The 7,555-nt window shown below is 42.8% G+C and overlaps 1 long non-coding RNA gene and 1 pseudogene across 2 annotated transcripts; one reads left to right on the forward strand and one right to left on the reverse strand.

Annotated features, from left to right (window-relative positions):
- Positions 1 to 303: 303 nt before the first annotated feature.
- Gm46502 lies at positions 304 to 5,957 on the reverse strand. The gene is made up of 3 exons (XR_001781587.2): positions 5,662 to 5,957; positions 1,237 to 1,318; positions 304 to 464 (listed from the first exon to the last, which is right to left on the reverse strand). It is a non-coding gene; the product is annotated as a predicted gene, 46502 (long non-coding RNA).
- 4930555K19Rik (RIKEN cDNA 4930555K19 gene) lies at positions 5,594 to 7,318 on the forward strand (annotated as a pseudogene). Its single transcript, NR_151516.1, has one exon. The product of NR_151516.1 is annotated as an RIKEN cDNA 4930555K19 gene (transcript).
- Positions 7,319 to 7,555: the final 237 nt, after the last annotated feature.

The raw sequence follows: 7,555 nt of genomic DNA on the forward strand, positions 1-7,555 counted from the left end.
CTACACTTTATTAAAATGAAAATTCTAGAACTGGTAAGATGGATTGTGGTACTTCCTGCCAACCCTGATGTGGTGGTTAGAATATGCTTGGCTCATGGGAAGTGGCACTATTAGGAGGTATGGTCTGGTTGGAATAGTTGTGCCCTTATTGGAGGAAGGAGTCACTGTGAGGGTGGTGTAATTTTATTTTTTCAAAGCCTACTTTTAATGATGGTTTTTAAACATTCTAATCTCCCTTCTAGCCCACCATCCACCAGAGATAGTGAAAACAAAAGGATATGGAGAAAGTGGACCTTTTAGAAATGACTCTTTGGAGCAAATCCCATCTGCGAGGTCAGGAAATCAGCAGCTCAGTTTACAGCAGTTCAGTTCAGCAGCAGCCCCTAAATCCACTTGCAAACTCTTCATGAATATAATAGCATTCCAGTGTGGTAATGTCAGGATAGCAGCAGCAGTGGCATGACCTAGCAGGAACAGCCAGGCCTCAGTCAAATCAGCATGTGTCAGTAGAAGGGACCAAGATCAACAGGGATGCCAGGAAAAGTTCTTGGCCATGCCTCTCTCATCAAAGCAAGGATCAGTGAAGACAGGAGACTAACACATGTAACTATTCAAGGAAGCCATGCTCTACTTCCTTCACTGCCTGTCAATCGTGTTTATATTCCCTCCAAATGTCACGTGTTCTCCACGGGTCTTTCTTAGTGTGAGTCTGTCTTAGACTGGAGTCTGTGAAAGCAGCAAGGAGCTGCAGCACACCACTGTAGTGGGGTTGTCTTAATGCTGTTTGTATTCTAATAACTTGGGTCCCCAAAACTGCTTACACAAATATCTGCATGTAGCTTCTGGGAACCTGCTCCCTATCGGTTCTGATTGGTAAATAAACACGCCAACAGTCAATAGCTGGGAAGGACAGACAGAGGCAGTTATGGGAATTTTCTGGGTTTAGGATTGGGAGAGAGGAGGAAAAGGAAGGAAGATCTGACATGCTGGCAGAGTGTGGAGGAGAGGAGAGGTACCATGCCTGAGAAGAGTACAGAACAGAGAGGCATGGCTGGGCTCTTCTAAGCCTTCCTTGGCTCTCTCACTTCCTTCTTTCCACTCCCAACTAAGTACCCCAAATCTGCCCTCAACTTTAGTTGCTCAATTACCTTCTCCTTGTTTAGTCACCTAAATTTTTCCACAGCTTAAATATGTTTCTAATATCCTGCTTGGGAAAGTGGCTTATGGTCACTTTACCTGAGATATCACATGGCTGGTCACCTCTTCTCCTTCTGAAGCACCATGAAAATCTCTTCCTCTTCTTGTGTCTCTTGGCCTCCTGTGGGGAACCGGAATTCCTGCCTCTTTCCTTCTATCCAGAAATTGGCTCATGGCATCTTTATTGATAGGTCAAGAACCAATTGGAGAACAGGACCTTATCATCAGCTCCATGCCCTACTCTCACCTTTTCTGTCAAAAATTAAAATAAAAATAAAAATAACCTCTTCTCACAGACATAATTTGAACAAAAGCATAACAATCATGAAAATTACAAATATGATATACAATTAATAACCACCATAATGATAATGGACTGAACCTTTTAAACTATAAGTCAGCCCCAATTAAATGTTGCTCTTTTATAAGAGTTATTTTGGTCATAGTGTCTCTTCACAGTCATAAAAGCCAAAATAAGACACTTGATTATCTGAGTTCTATCCCCAGAACCTATGTGTTGGAAGGCTAGAACCAATTCTGAAAATTGTCCTCTGATCTCTATACATAGTTGGTGTCTAGGGCACAGACCTTATATGCACACACACATACATAAACACAGAAACATGTTACAAATGTAACAATATTTTAAAACTGAGATTCTGCCTAAAAACTGTGTTTTCCTCCCAGCCACTACCAGTGTTGACAGTTTAAAAAAAGAGAGAGAGAGAACATGGGATGTGGTCCCCTCCTCATACAATATGTTATGTGAAAATTCAAGACACCTTCTAGAAAATGCTTTATTCCCCTGAACAAGTTGTCACTATTGAGACCTTATTTATTATACCACATTTGAAAGCATTTCTTCTCTTTTTTCTTGAGATTATAATATAGTTACATCTTTTCTCCCTTGACTTTTCCTCCCTGAACCCTCCTTGCTCTCATTCAAATTTGTTTTTTACCATGTTCCCAATGCAACTTTAAAACTTTTTCAATTGGCTTTGCTATTATTTTTAGTAATCTTTCCTCTTGAGTTCTCGAAATAGTAATGAATATCTCAAAGCTGGGCCACTTTCCTTAACAATGAGTTAGTTAACTTGCTTTTACCTCCACTGAAAGATGATCTAGTAATACTTGAGAATTTCCAGGGAATTTTATGTAAGACTCTGGCTTGGGACACACCGAATCCTTTCTCTCTTTCTTCCTTGTGTAGAGTATTACTATTCAGGTAGGGCATTACTATTCAAGGTCTGTTTAGCAAATCAGTTATGTATTTAATAAGGTAAAAATTGTGTGGCATAAAACATAATTTTAGCCATTTTTGTCCTCTTCTTGCATAGCTAATACACAACCATAAGATGATAATTCTGACAATGATGGGCCCTTGGACAACAGCTTTCTCAGACAGAATTCATGCAAAGCCTCCCGATGAGCCAATTTGAATGGATCTAAAAATAGTGTGAGTTGATTGGGAACCCTGGACAGCATGACTGCGGGGTAGTAATTCTCATCCCATTAGGGAGAAATTTTAAGTGTTTTCCACGTGGCATGGGTTGTCACCATTTTCCAATAATTACAACTCCTCTGTTTCCAAGGCCTGCTAGGCTCTTTCCATAGTGGAGAACTATAGGAAGTAATTCATGAAATATGATTTTTTTTTTACCAAAAGCAAACTCTTCCCTTGAAGAACTGGATAGTAATCAGAATGCACCATTATGGTAACCACTGCTCCTGATTCCAAAATATTCCCTCTTGTGGAAAATAACCATGATGTTTGTTTTCCTTATCACCACTCCCTAAAATCCCGTTATCTCCTTCCTTAGTATCTTTCTGACAAGTTAGCTCACAATGTAGCTGCTTCTGTTCCTTTATATTCATGAAGCTCCTCATATAATTCATATTGCACCCTTATTTTTTGAATAGTTGAGAAATTATATATTTTGACCTCATATTTTTAGAGCTCTTTCCCACAGCCTTAAGGGCTGTTTTGAAGGTCCCAGTGTTTACCATTTTGCTAACATATTATTAGCCATATCTTTGCCTCCCATACTTTTGCTAGCTCTGAGTATCATGGAGTCATTATCACTAGCAGAAAGGACATTTCCTTGAAGAAACATGAAAATATGTACATTATTATACAAACAAGCCTTATGCCCCTGGCAGCCACCAACACTTGTGGAGTCCTATGTCTACTGGCCCTGTCTTGGGAGCAGGAACCATGTCATGCTGTCTTCACCAAGGTCATTCCAAACACAGCATTAATTTACTGCTAAACTTATATTAAAAGTATTTCATCTCTATATATGGCACCCAACCAAAAGGCATGTTATCCATACTCTTATACTCATATTCAAGCCTTAAAACAAAAAGTTCCAGAAGGAAAGTACAAACTACTGTTCCCTGTAACTAAAGATCCCCTGGAGATCTTAGCTGAAGACAGAACAAAAAAAATCAAGAAGATGAAAAAGGACAAATAACATGATTTGCTGACCCCTCTACATGGAAACAACCCTGAAACTGGTTGAGACATAAAAAATGTCTCTAGCCAGAATGTCAGCTGTATATAGCCCTTGGATCCTATTGGCTACACCATCCTCAAGGTTCATCATGCCATCTTTCATATGGAATGAATGAAGATTTTAATTACAGTTTGATTATATTATCAAACTAACTTCTGAAGAAAGATTGTTGTTTGACCTGTTCAGACAAAGAGCAGGAAATCATCATTAACTGATCTGTGCAAATTCTATACAAATGTGTCCATAGGACTTCATATTGCTTGTAAGGTTTGTATATTGCAGAATGAAAGGTCAAGAAAGCAGTTCTCACAAAATCTAGCCTTGAGGATGCTGGGATGCCTGATCCAGGCTCAGACTGCTGTTTCCTCAGGATATTTGTTCCCAGAACAGCTTCAGAAAAGATTGCTGATCCCAGATGACCTTGGCTGGTCCAGTCTTTCAGATTGTTCCTGTCTCAGAGATCCAGAGAATATGGCATTTAAAATTATTTCATGATTATAAAGATATTTTGACTGTGAAACAGGTCTACTCCTGAGAGTAACCCCATTCCATTTCATGGAAGACGATGAGCGTCTATAACCTCCATATGGAGGTGAGTCTGTCCAGAAAGGATAACAGATGTAGTGAAGCTGACTACCTAGGTCTGCCAAGACAGGGTAAGCAAGTCCGTAGTTCCTGCTTCATAAAAAGTCTGTTAGATATACTGGGCCAAAAAAGGCCGAGGGTGAATGCTTCAACATTATAGAGACAATATAGAGGACTGTCCAGGTAATCAGCTGTCTCTGTCATTTCTATAATTTTTGGATGCTGCATTCCAGCACTTCAGGCATACTAATATGATATTTATCCTTTCTCAGGTCTCTAATGTAGTTGAAGACTAGATAGTCATAACCTTACTATAAGCTTAACTTGTTTAGGAATTAAGATGTTTTTAGGTTGATAATGCAAGTTAGAACAGAAGTTGACTTACATATAGTACTTGAAACTTACCAAAATAGGATAGATAATAAAATACTTTCTCCTGAGTTGCCAAAAAAAATAGACTGGACTTTTTGAATGTAACTTTTACATAATAAATTCCATAATTGTTTCATAATTGTTCCTACTGTATATTGTCTATTATTATAAGAAAAAGAGCCTTTATATTTAGACAAAAAAAATGGGGATTTTTGAGGTTTGATTTATTGGTATTTTTTGTAATGCTAAATACTGGCACCTAAGGTCTTGTTGCTCTTAGGAACAAGAGAATCCTCACATACATGAAATAATGCTATGTGACCTGGTTCTTTAATTCAAAACTACTGGTTGAATAAAGATGCCGACAGCCTATAGCTGGGCAGAAGAGAGGTAGGTGAGGTTTCGGTTACTGGGCTTGAAGTCTGAGGAGGACCACAAGGGAAGAGAAGATGAAGAGAGGAGAAGATACCATGGGGTAGGTAAATCATGAAAACATGTATGTGAGGACTGGTCAAGAGAAGTTACAAGCATCCCAGATGGAATATAGCAAATCAAATCTTAGTGTTATTAGCAGTGAAATAGACGCAATAACATAGGGTAGGTATCTACCCCTCTCTAGTGCTTTAAAGGCTTATTATAAATATAAAAGTTGTTTGTCTTTTTTCTGAAAACTTAATGATCAAAGGCAGTATAAAAACTCCCAATTGGCCCCGGAGATCTGGCCAAGGTGGGCGTCTCAGAAGCAGGCCTGCAACATGAGATCCTACGGAGAGCCCAGGGCCTGCTAGCTATGCCTAGGGTCCAGTCAGAGTTGAAACCACTCGAGAATGAGGTCCTTGGTGCCCTCGAGCCCCCAACAGCTCCCCGGGAGCTCCAAGAGTCAGTGCGACCGTTCCCCCCCCACCCCCCACCCCGCCCCAGCTGAACTGGACATGCCGACCTCAGAGTGTGTTGTGTGCCTGGACCGTGAAGCTCAGATGGTCTTCCTCACCTGTGGCCATGTCTGCTGCTGTCAGCAGTGCTGCCAGCCTCTGCGCACCTGCCCGCTGTGCCGCCAGATCTCCCAGCGCCTCCGGATCTACCACAGCAGCTGAAGGCACAGCACCTACCAGCCCTGGCCCTTCTTTGGTACCATCTCCACCACTGCTGGACTCCCACCTACCCTCATTCCACAGACTAGGGCAAGACTGCCACAGGCCTTTGTCACCCACCACCTGCCACCCCGACCCCCCACTGCTCTGAGCACTAGGCAGGCAAGTGGAATGTTCCTGGCCTGTGACATAGCTATTCTGAACCGTGAACAAAAGACAGGACAAATCTGCTGGTGGTGGAGCCTTGGGGCACGGGGCCAAGGTCCAGCGTAGGGAGGTGGCCCTGCAGGACTCAGGAATCCATGTTAGTAGCCAAGCCTCAGTGCTACACCCAGCTGTCTGCCCCTCCTGGAGGTGTCCATATCTGTGGAATGTATCAGCCACCCCGTCCTAAGGTGCACCAGTGTCTCTGGGAAGGGGTGGGTTGTGCAAGACTCCCCAGCACCCTTTTGCTTCTTTCTGAACACCCACCCTCCCATATCTGCATCCTTAGCCTACACAGGAAGGTTGATTCAAAACAGGAGCACCAGTAAATCTGACTCCCTTGCAGAGTCACCCCTAGGTCCATGGGAACTTGGAGGGGTAGGAGTAGGCAGAGTCCGGGGAGAGGGCAGCTCTTCTGGGGAAAAGGGCCAGAGCTGCTGCCCCTGGGTCAGAGGGAAGGCAACAGAAACATTGCCCCGTGGAGAGTTAGGCAACACCCTCTTGAAAGACGGCGAGGGGAACAGCCAGAGACAGGGTCTCATTATTTATAAGTAGCCTGTGCTCATGGGAGAGGTTGTGTCCCTGCGATGATTACCCTAGGTGAGGGGGCTGCCGAGGCAACTGGAAGGCATGTTAACTTTCAGAGGGGCAGCCCACCCTCACCAGCTGTAGTGAAGGGTTCCATGTGACATGACACCCTTCTGCCCTCCCCAGTATAGTGTGTATGGCCTACAGCATGTGCTCAACAAATATTACTACTTGACTGGCTCTGGGGGAACTAGACATTGGCACCTAGCTCAGGCCTGGAGGCCACCCTCATGGTGGACACATGGGATTGATGAGCCATCAGAAGGCTAGTCACCTGAAAGCTCTATGGCCTCTCCCCTTCTCTCTGAGCCTCAGTTTTCCCCTCTAAAATAGGGGATTGTAAGAATGAGTTAGAGAAAGAGGCCTTAGTACATTGGTTGTCATTTGGAAGTCTGGCTCCCCAGATCTCACAGAGCCAGGCCAGTACATGTAATCACAGTACTGAGGAAGCTGAAGCCGGCAGACCCTGGGACTCACCAGTCAGCCAGACTAACCGAATTAGTGAGTTCCAGGCTAATGAGACCTCATCTCAAAACACGAGGTGGAATGATCCGAGATTCTTTGGCTTCCACATGCACATGTGAATTTGTACTTGTACACACGTGCTGGAACACACTCAGATCAGGGGCCTGTTAGCTCATATGATGAGCCCAAGAGATCTGGGATGAATGGATCCCTAGATACCGTAGGCCCAGATCTCCCCAACCCCAGCAGCACATGAGGAAATGAGCTTTAAATAAAGCGTTTTTTGATGAGCAGAAGCTTAAAAAAAAACCTCCCAACTGAGATTAATTATTACTACAACATATTTATATATGGATATGGATATGTGTGTATTTGATATATATTTAAATTTATATCTAGTGCATATATTTATGTATACTTTGTAAGTGCTTGATGTCCACAAAGGCCAGAAAAGGGAGTTGGATTACTAGAACCTGGAGTTACAGATTTACAGACAATTTGAGCCACAATGTAGGTACTGGCAACTGAACCTGGATA

This window comes from Mus musculus, chromosome 15, assembly GCF_000001635.26.
Source record: "Mus musculus strain C57BL/6J chromosome 15, GRCm38.p6 C57BL/6J".
NCBI classification, from domain to species: Eukaryota; Metazoa; Chordata; class Mammalia; order Rodentia; family Muridae; genus Mus; species Mus musculus.